At 29.0% G+C, this 12,334-nt stretch overlaps 1 protein-coding gene across 3 annotated transcripts in view; it reads right to left on the bottom strand.

Moving 5' to 3' along the window:
- Nucleotides 1–12,334, bottom strand: part of LOC113518353 (protein artichoke) — a 47,569-nt gene that overhangs the window by 12,250 nt on the left and 22,985 nt on the right. The gene's annotated exons all lie outside the window — the stretch shown is intronic.

The raw sequence follows: 12,334 nt of genomic DNA, 5'->3' as shown, positions 1-12,334 counted from the left end.
CTGTAAAAATGAAAGCTTGAATTAGAACTATGTGAATAAAAGAAAAATTCTTTTACAAAACTTCCTAAAGGAGGAAGCTCTCAATTCGTCTTTATGTTACGTAATAAGATCGTTAATTCAAAACCGATTTAGATAATTCTTTTTAAGGGTTTACTTCCGTGATTATGTGACGATTGATGTCCCCGTTTTTCTTTACGGTATACAATCCTGTTTGTAGCTATGTAAAATGTAGACACGAATTCGTGTTCAAAATTCAAATATTATTAATTTAGGTTATGTGTTTACGAAACATGTAATCGTTCATCGGTGTGTTCATTTATTTTAAAATAGGAACAGTGACATTACTATGTCGTGAATATTAATTTGTCACTTGTAAACGAAAGCAAGTTGCAAGCAAAATATACGCGTTTTAAAAATAGTTCATTTAACAAATTCCGATACATCACTACAAGTAATCAAGCTAGTGGAATTCCATTTGGCCTATTAGATGCCGATGACGATGCAAACAATTAAGGTCTTGTATTGACAGTCACTGCCTGGCTATTGTAACAGTTTAACAGCAGCAAAAACAAGAGAATGTACGTAGACAATCCTATTTAAATAACTTTATATAACGAAGTACTTTTTTCAATTAATACGAGTAACATAGCAAAAATATTATAAATATTGTTTTGTTGAATTATCAAATTAGTGTAATTATAGAGAATAGGGAATAGTACCTGAAAATCGCCTCCTTTGTCACAATCAGCCTCGAAATTAGAGCGCAGGTGGGTAATTAATTAACAAAACAAAATATTTAAACGACTATGTACCTATAAAAGTGAAAACAATTGACCAAATGGCTCGAGTCAATATTCAATTAAAGAACGTTACTTGTTGAGCCATTATTATATCGATAAATTTGTATACGAATTGATAAACGAGACACTCCTTAGATCGTATAGTATCGGTACAAGCAGAGCATAAGATAGGCGTGTTTACTAACTCATACAAAGTATCTAAGACAGGTTTTGGTCTAACTAGACTGGTGGCCGTCGTTGTCGGAAGGAGTTTAAACAAATTATTGCGAGTAGCCGATATAAACCATAGCACAGTAAAGAAAGCGTAACTTGGCAAATACATGTGAAATGAATCAACTCTCCAAGAGAGAAAATAAAAATCTCGTACGATGATTTTTTCCATTTTTCAACCGACTTCAAAAAAGAAGTTCTCAATTCAGTTGTATTTTTAAATACAACGATAATTGGCATGAGTTGGTAGGTAGATACTTATCCTTGTTAATTATTATAAATGAATACGAAAATAGAGTTACACATAAGTTTGTTTCATAATTTTATGAACTATTTGGGGAAAAATAGAATATGTCTTTAAAAAGATTAAGTTTTTGAAAGTTTATTATAAAATAAAAAATTATAATATTATTTAAAACTACGAGTACTTTTGATAACGTTTCCTTTTTGATAATATATATGATGTAGTTTTATTATAGATAGGTCTTTGTCACATAATATTTATCGTTATAAAAAAATTAGGGCATTTTGTAGTTGTTTACAGAGAACCTATTAGCTTCATCTACATTACAATCACTAAAAAAATCTACTCTCTTTTTTGTTCTGTATTATTTGCGATTGACAGAAACATGAGACGGGATGACACTAAGTTGAAGAGAAAGAATTTCATTGTCAAACATTTAGATAGCAAGTATTGTGTAAATAAGAATGGTATTATAGTTTTGCAATATCTGTTTATGTTAGCTAATAATTTTGGAATTGTAATTGGCGATATTATTACGGCGTTATTAGTAAATCATATTGCATATTGGAATACCGTATAAATAAATAAATCATTCCTGTTATCGCTCTTTACTCGTAAAAAATCACAACATCAATAAAATCGAACGAGTAAAAATAAGGTCGTCATAATTTGGAACGAATAATTTTGAATGACAAGAAAACATTTGTGGAGATATGATCAAAATATACAACTGTTAAACTGTAAAGTGTATGCGTGATCATAAATACATATTGACAAACTTAATATTTTCAATTGAACAAACCTATTCATTGAACACAAACAATGCAATGCGCTATAAAAACCATAGCTCATAAAGCCAAAATTAAACAGGAAACCATACTATTGAATGATTCACAGATGTTAAATGTACCAACGCGAGGTTAGTTTGGTTTGGATAATAGACATGCAACCGAATTCAGATTTGAGATATTATACTGTATCCTACTAATATCAGATTTGTAAATTTCTTATATATATATATAACACTTAACAAAATTCTATATGTAGTTGAGTTTTTTATCAGTATTTAAAGTAGACTTTATGTAGAAAACGGCCTTATTTATCCTGATTAAAAACTCCAAATAAAGCGAGCTGACATATAGGTATGTGATTAGGCAATATTTTAAAATCTACTTAATTAGATTTATATATATAATTATATATATAAAGCTACTTTATACTATATACTATGGATGGATTTAATATATATATTATAAATGAATAATAAGCAAAATTAACATTATATGACTGCTGAATACCATATTTCTTGTTTATCTTTATTCTAATATTAAAAAAATATGTATACACTGATAGAGCCGATGATATGTAGGGATTAACTTTCTTTCAAATTATTGAGTAACAAAATTACAAACGTCTTTACAAACTTTCACATTTATAACATCAGAGCAATAGGCCCTGTACATAATTTGAGCATATTTCCTAAATATTATGGGAATCAGAAATAAGGCATTGAAATTCATAATAATATCATTAACAAATAATTGTAAAATTCGACAGTGCATTTCGTTAAACAACTCTTTAAATTGAAACAAATGAAACTGTTATATTAATTTAAATATCAGTATTACCAAGCGCTGCGTTTTACCTGTGTAATCTTGTTACATAGTATAAATATCAATTAAATCCAAACAACAAAAACCAACGATAACATAGACACCATTACTCAGGTCCAAATATATCTACATCCATCAATTTCAAGGCAAATTTATGTCTACGATATTTTTAAACGCTATTTTATTATCGATACCATTTAAATTCTAAATCCATTTGTCAGAGTAAACATCACCATTTCCAAGGCTGTGATAATATTAAGTTTAGGTTTTTTGTTTAACTTTTTTAAAAAGTAGAGTTTATGAAAATACTTTTTTAATATAATATTGATTAATGATTTATCGTAGGAGGGGACGGCCCCATGGGCCACCGGTGACACAGTTTCAATTTGTGAAGAAATCGTGATTGTCACCGATGCATGTAGCCAGTCACGTCCTCTACATAGTTGAAATAGAGAAATTAATGTGATACTTGTAGTAGAATAAGTGTATAGAAGACAGTGTAGGTGAATATGTTATTGAACAAGTCAGGTGATCTCGTAACAATCATCGAGTTCTTTAGACTGTGCTACTATTATGGAAAACCATACGATGCATACAAATGAGAGACTCTGCATTGTACTAAAGTAATATATACATTGACTCACATAATTTAATTACGTCATTGTGCAAATTGATTTGCGGAATTGTAATCTCCCTTTCACTAAATTTTACTCAAGGAAACGACGAAATGCGATTTGAAGGAAAATAAACGAGCGATTTTTTTCCTTTAAATTATATGTTACAAGGGAAATAATTTTGATTCTTTATATGATTTTATAACATGTAACGATGGTGCTCATAAATAACTTTTGTTATATTTTAATGAAGATTACAAATCTTAATAATGAAAAAGTGATAAAGCGGGAAAGTGATAAAATGATCACAGAGACAAAGGTTTCGAATACAGTTGTTTGATCATGATAAAGAAAGCAGGGACTTTGTCTTAGATTCCTACTTTAAATAGATCGAAGCGTGATTGACGTAATCGAAGATTTATGTCGATGCGCTAGACAATTAGCGTAACTCGTTTCGGACTAGGATTGCCTTGAATGTAAAATAAGGTTATACTGATCTTTTCGTGCTTTGAAATGATGCAGCAATTTAGTTTTAGTCGAACGGGAAGGCAATTATTGGTGGTACCGATAATTCTGTTATGCAATATGATTTATTTCATACACCTCTACTATTTATAATATGTACTAAAGATTTTCCAATCTAAAATTTATTATTCCCTAATGCAAGACAAGCATTTTAAACATTTTTAAGGCAATGATATTAATTTGAGTTAATTTATTATTATAATAAATATTGTATTTAATAATGATATTATTTCAAGTTATTATGACCTATTTCATTTATAAATTTATGCAAAATAAAAAAAAATAGAGTTATAATAAATATATATAGCCATTTACTAAGTTATTTATAAAATTGACACTTATTATTTATCAAATGGATTTTTTAAAACCCCTAAAAGATTAACTAAGATTAGATACCTACACAAAGATATTGAAAAATCCTTCAAGCCTTTTATTTTAACTAATGAGTTATTTGAATTATTATATATAAATTAGTAGTAAAAATACTGAATCAATATTCGTAAAAGGGTGATTTTTTGACTGTCCAATGCCGATGAACCTTTCAACTTCGAGTCCCCAGAATATTCCCGAAATACAAATGGAAATATTTTATAAAATGCTTTTAGGGGTCATCAACTTTTCTGAGGAATCGAAACAAAAAAAGTTCAATGAAATTAGTAATATATCATTTAAAATCACCACATAGTTTAGTACTTTTGATTGAAATTAATAACATCAAACGGTCAGAGCATCTTGCGCATTCTTCTTTACCGATTTTAGAATTAGGTGGTAGAAGCAGAACAATAATAGTTTATTGTTATCATTTATTAATATTTACTATAACATCAATCTTGGCAACATCAGTTATTATGAAGTTAAAAGATACTTGATTTTGTTGAAATTTCTATGAGACCAATTTGAAAGTATACTCGTATTCTCTAAAAAAAAAAAATAGTTTTCCAAATCGATTTATACATGACAGGATCATGTAGTAATAAACATAAAAAATACAAGCAAATTGAGAACTTTTTTCGAAGTCGGTTGAAAATTATTAAAATGAAGTAATTTTCATTAGATGAAAATGAAATCCCTTATAATTTATGTATTAATTAATGAATAGTTTATTTTCTCTTCACAAAACGTAGTAAAAAGTAATATCTTTATTGTTATCATATGATTTAGACGTCTATATTTACATGATATGAGATAATGTAAAAATAACAATACAATAGAGATAAGAGACAATCGACACCTTTTCATACAAAATGTTATCGAATGGAAATTTCAAGATCACTTCAATACCTACATACTAAGTAGCTAACTGTAAAATAAATAGATACATATTTAAGATTTGAAAGAACATTACAAACATTGGAATAGTTCATCATCATTACATCAGCCATTATCTGTCCACTCCTGAACATAGGCCTCCCACATAAATTGCCAAATTAGGACTGTCGTAAATAGTACGTAGACCCGATTCGGAAGAGATGTCGATCTGTACCTTTTCAATAGGGCATTGTAACCTTTCTTTAAGATTAGAACTACTACTGCACTTCTGCTCCATGCCTCGGGCGTAACATCGTTATGGACCACGAAATTAAATAGTATCTGAAGGACTACAAGTATCGATTTTTCAGTTGTTATTTTTCAGAAGCTTTGCTGCAATTTGTGATCTCCCAGTGCATTGACGTTTTTAAGCTGTTTAAGAATCATTTCAGTCTCGTGCAAACTGACGTTCGGGATATTATCGGTATAGTGTCGGGTAACTTTAGTTCTTTGGTCGTTATTCGCATTGGTATACGGTGGTTGTGTACAGCTGTTCACAGAACTTCTCAATGTTATTTAAAATTTCATTAATGTGGCAGAAATTATACAACCGATGTCAGTCTCTCACTGCTTGGACAGTTTTCATTTGCTTATCGTTGATGTCGTCGTATTAGTAATAGTTACTTTATAAAAAAAAAATCAGGCACAATAGGAGTTTTAAGTCGAATGCCGTTATCAAACTTGTAATAAAAAAAAAAACAGAAGAACGTATGTCTTGTATGGATACATTGTAATTACAAATTTAACAAAAAAATATTAAATTATGTAAAAATACCTATAACATAGTATAACAAATAAGTATATTTTATGTATAATAAATTGCTCACAATTTGCTCTAAAGTGCAATAATTGTGGTTTTTAACTATATTGTGTACTATTTATTTATGACGTTCATTTCTTAAGGACCAATTGTGTCATTATATAGTATACTTGCCTACACATATGTTAGGAATTAAATGCAATGACAATATTTCGTACCTACTCCTTACCTTAACAACTTATTAATATTTTTCTTTGGGGCACCATGAGTTTTCCCTGTAAGTTCTGTACGTATTGTTCAGGATTTATCATTACATTACTGACGAGGTAATTCAATATAGGGTTATATAGATTCATTGACACTTAGTTTTATTTTATCTTATACTCATTTATAAAATAACAGGTAACAACATGAAATAGTAATATTCTAAAATGTAAATTAATTTACACATATAGAATGTTCATGGTGTTTGCATCTGTAGTTATGGTTAGGTACTGTTTACGTATACTTATTTGCCACTATATTAATATAAAAATATTTACATATATAGATAATCTTTATTGTTTCCCCCAAAAATTTACAGTAGTAAACTTATAATAGATACAAACAATTACTTCTAATTACAATTATTTCTAGCTATTGATCCCGTTATTTGTTTGGATGGTCGTTAATGAGGAATTTAATAATTGAGTAAACTTCATTTGCATTATACAACATAGAGAGCAAAATAACACTAACAATTGTAATCTACACACTTGTATAAATACAGTAACGTATTGGAATTCTTTTATTTCCTAAAATTAATTGAAAATTTATTCTATAGTTTCCGTATGACACAAAGAGAATAAACAAAATTATATATAAACCAAAACTACAGAAATTATTTTTCGTATATTTTTTAAAAACATGTTTGACAAATTGTATGTAGCTACTATGCGTGAATCAAACTTTACTACATAAGACCATTTAATTAAAAATGATATACGAATTGTATATAAATATGAAATTGTTATTATTATCGTAATTACTTATATCCCTAAAGAAATATAAATAATTCAAGCTATCTTATTTATCCTCTTATCTATCTACAGATTAAAACTATCTTTTTATACAGTGTCTGCAAACTTACAAAGTAAATGCAGTAAGTACCTAAGAGTATAGTATCTAAGGGTCATGATCAACATAAATATCTCATTCAAAAACAGAAATGATGTTCAATTTAAAAAATATATACATGATGCTGACGACGAAACATAGACACATTTAGAAAATAAATACATTATGTATTCTGAACTCAGGCGGTGAACGGAGACAGCGCGAGATTGCCGGAAATTGCTCCCAATTGGGCGCAAACACCTTCATGGAATAAGAATTATGAACAGTATAGGTACTATAGGAATAACGAAGGAAACTACTTTTGCAACAGCTAGTTATAGTTAAATTATTATGAAATGTAACCTCCTTATTCATAAAAACTAAAATTGAGTGTTTTGTTGCTGTCCATTAAATTGAGAAATTAGTGCAATAGAAAAGGACAAACCACTAGCTAAAATAGGTTTATGAGAGGTTTGAAGTTTTTATGAATAAGGGGGTTAGCATGTTCATTTGGTAATTATGCTGAAAATTTTGATTGACATGAATAATTCATTTATATAAAAAAAAGACTTGTCTGAGCCCCTCTCATTTAAGTCTTTTAAACTGGCATACATGAGATAGTTATGAAAGTCCAGGAATGGCTGTATGTATGTAAGGTAAAGATCTTTAACAGTTTTATCTGTCTACCCCATAAGCGACTAGGCGTGAAGACAGTTGTTGAAGAAAATAATTGTCGTGAGTCATACTAGTTTGGAACTGAATAGGATTCATGAGCGTAGTGTATGAATACGGGTTTCTATATATATACATACATAACAGTAATAAATTCATTTCATGAAAGTAGGAAAAAAATTATCGAGCTGTACAAAGTTTAGATAATTTAACTTCATACATTACATAAAATGTTCAGTCTCGAAAATTTTGTTTTATGTTTATAGAGGGCATTTTAGGACAAGGCTGTCTTAAATTAAGCAAAAACAGGTTCTTTGTGCTGATAGTACTGTTCTTGATTATTGTGAAGCCAATTCAATGGCTCGGTAGTTGGGGGAGAGTATTGTAGTTTTTATTAAAAATAGTCTTTATGATTGATTGGTGGTACTAGACGTGGTATTAGAGCTCAATTTTGTTTTTTTTTTTACTGTTGAATATTGTCTAACAGAGGTGTACACAAAAAATGTTCCCCTGTTGGTTGCGTATACGGAAATGAGAGGTGATCGAATGACCAGTAATAAAATGTACCATTTGAAAAAAAGTTAATTCTCTAGTAGGTAATAGATTAGGAATGAAATTCGGAGAAAAGAAAAAAAAAATTTGTCTGTTGGACGGCAAGAAAGAATAAAATTTTAGTTGTAATACTGTAAATACATGATAAACAACACACCAGTTTTCAATACTCTATCCCATTTCTAAGACATCAGATAACAAACATCTGGCAGCACAACGATTTATCGATCGTGTTTATGCCTCGATTATCTATGAAATAATACATTTCCAATGAAAGACAACCGGTTAGTAACAGATGACGATAAATACACGATGTGCTAAGATACTTGATTCAAATATTCTGAATATTGTTTTTTTATAGCTAATTATTACGAACAACAAAAAAATGCGCTCTTTACGATTTATCGCGTAGTTTTTTTTTTATTGGGCGATAAAAAAAAACTGTGTAGTTTTTGATATTATCAAGTTACATAGGTAGTTGCCACCTGGTCACTTTAAGTAGGTATTATAGAGGTAGTAGTTCAGTTACAAATACATATTATAATTTATATATATTCTGACTACCATTTTGACTCTGTAGAGTTGTGATTATAAATATTATAAAATTTTTTATTATATGAATGCGTTACATCAAAATAAACAATTAAAATTCCAAATTTAATCAAGTAGTTTTAAAAATAAACGTACTATTTATTCACAACTGTTTCTTTCTAAAAGCATATTTCTCCAAGATAAGGTGGTACTTGACATGAAACTATTGGCATCGGATCTTTGGCAATCGAATCTAATAGATTACAGGTTGTTTTTGTATTGTCTGTCTGCCCATTTATTATAAACACAAAGTAAAAGACCGGCTTTCTAGAAATATTTTGTAATATATGTTGGAATGCAGATATTGTTAACATTATAATTAAGACATATTAATTTAGACATATTAAAATGTAGCAACACCTAGATAAAATCAATCATCACTCAATGGCCACTGATATTTGTTGAATAGATAAAAATCTAAAGACATTGCAATGTCATCGTCTCTATTAACATTATTGTTAGTCAATAATTACGTATAATTAACATAACTTGCCAGATACAACTGTTATAAGTAATTCAACTGTCAATTGTATTGTAAAATCTTTTTGAGTTCTTAATACATGAATAGACTGCGCCATTCTGGTATCATTTGAGAAGAATTCCAAAGTCTTGCTTGCACTGTAAGGATTTGGTATAGGATTGGGAGTATATATCTTATATGTATATCTTAGATGTACATATATGTATAAAATTATCACTTTACACGCTGCTGGCAATCTTCGAACTATCTAGGTTTTAGCAAATAACGATGAGATATCATCGTTTACATTAGAGACGCTAATATTGCACGCGACCTACATCGCGGGCCTTGTGCTTAATTTTGTGTAGTCGAAGATGTTTGGAAAAAATCGAGCGGAACAGGTGCGGTTAGAGAAAAACAGGTGACATGTGTCTACTACGGCAAACCTGTTTGCCACCTTTTGAGAAGACATTCGTTAATAATTTGCATAATTAACCTGCACTCGGTCGACATTTGTGCACAGGAAAGGTGTAGCTACCTAGTTGTGTTTTTGTAGAGGTTTTGTTACTACACAGTACAGTTTGTATCTACGTGACTACAATTTATTAACAGTTGAAATGTAAACAGTTAAATGATGTGTTGATCTGAGAGCTTCTTTTTTTTTTTAATAAAATTATAAAAATTGTTTGAGCAGTTTGACTTCTGAGTGTTTGTATTGTATTGTAATTGTTAAGTATACAATACAGGTACAGAATAATAACGCTGAATTTTTTCCTATTTACATTAATGGCACCTCGTCAATTTTATGTTAAAAAACATTGTGGTGAAATTAAATATTTTTTAAGCTATTCTTTTTTTCCTTTTTACACAATTTATATTATGATTAATATTTTAAGTGTTCAGGGTTGTTAAGAAAATTTTAATAACGGGATTTTCCTCGATAGTAATTTGAGATTGTTTTTCCAATTTTCCGTGTTGTAGTCGTAGTCATCATTGAAATGACTCATTGGGAAAATAGTAAAAAAACTGTGGCGGAAATAAAATATTTTTTAATGCCAAGGTTAAAGGAGTAATAAAAAATAAAATTCGAACAGGTATATTACACTACTAAATGATAATTATTACAAACACTGCTGAGTACACTATTAATTACTTAATTAAATCAAATTCTCTATATATTTATTGTATTTCTAATACCATTCTAAAATTTTATTATCTTTCGTAGCTTAAGAATAAGGTAAGGAGTATAATTTGTTTGTACCTCTAAATTATTTAAATTATTTTTGTTTATAATTCTAATCTCAATTATTTAATGTTAAAAGAGTATTTTCTCATATTGGTTTAACCATATAAAAAATAAAATATTGTTTTATCTATGGCTTAACTACGTTTTACCTTCCTGCTTGTGTATCATACATTTATTATATACTTATATACCTCGATATGTAGGTACGTGATGACAACTTGTTTATATAGTAGATACAATATTTATATCTTACTAAGTATATATTACAGATATGGAAGTGTGTGATTAGAAATTGAAACTGCTGCAAATTAACAATTTAATACTCGAACAATTAATGGTATAATAATAACATGAAATCTTTATTAAACATTGTATGTAATAATATATTATTTCTTGCATGTGTAGTCAGATATGAAAACATATATACAAATTTAAAATACTAATTAATATATTTTTTGTTTTTATTTATTGTTAAAATTCTATGATAGAGAAAACTATATTCGAGCTAGGATGACTGTGTAATTTCTTTTTAGTATTAGTTTCAGAATAATATTTAGTTCAATAAGAAAAAGTGTCACACAATCATCTAAGAAACTAGACAACGGGCAACTACAATTCGCGAGAACAATTTGGAATGTTATGAAACAGAATAATCTGAATATAAGTTAAAAAGTTCGTTTCTTAAATTGTTAGGACTTTTACGCAAAACATTACGACCATTACTGCACCACAGAGGTTGCATAAAAACTGCATTTTCTAAAAGTATATAGATTAGCTAACATTACAAATGAATAGGATTATTATTTTCTTTAAATAGTTTCAAGAACAAGTTGTATTGAATAGAGAGAGGTAGTCGCGACGGGAGTTCCTTTTATAAGTATCTAATATATTTTCTATCTGTACATAATATAATGGGCGATACTGCTACATAAGTCGTCTATAAATTATACAAAGTATATGGCTGTTTTGATACAAAATATTCTTGGGGCAATTTGTAATCAAGTGTTGTTTGTTATTAGAAAATCGGTCGTAGAAATAATTTCACATGGTGATTTGTATAGTACCTATAATTTAAGTAAATATAAATGTTATATTAATTAAATATATGATTCGGAGCACATTTTAGGCTAGTTATAATACCTAGAATTGTTCTACGATATTAGTGTTGCGCAAAAGTACATACATGAATTACACAATGAAAAATTGTGTACACGCATTAGCACGCACACATTGTAATTGTTTTCGCTTTAGTTTAAACATAGTAACATCAACATTTACGCATATTAAACAATAGATGTGGGTAAAATAAAGTAATGTAGATTGGAGTAAGAGATATATTAAATGGATTATTGGTTATCCAATATATCTTTAATATTTTCCGTGTGGTTCCGGTATAGAATAGACCACTTGTTTCTTTCCTGTGGGTGTGGTAAGTAAGAGGCGACTAAGGGAACATAATGGTCGAGGGATGGGCAGCAACGTCTCTTTTAAAACGTTACCAAATAATTGCAGTTGCTAACTCGCCTGCCAAGAGTGGCAATTACTGACAAAACACCTCTTATGGGGGAGACTTATGTTCAGAAATGAATATACATAGACATTCGAGTGATATGAGCGTTATCTAAATCGAAGATGGCCTTATTT

This window comes from Galleria mellonella, unplaced genomic scaffold (assembly GCF_026898425.1).
Source record: "Galleria mellonella isolate WM207_F2 unplaced genomic scaffold, CSIRO_AGI_GalMel_v1 utg171, whole genome shotgun sequence".
NCBI classification, from domain to species: Eukaryota; Metazoa; Arthropoda; class Insecta; order Lepidoptera; family Pyralidae; genus Galleria; species Galleria mellonella.
Note: the sequence above shows the minus strand (reverse complement) of the source record. Positions and strands in the feature narration are given on the sequence as shown.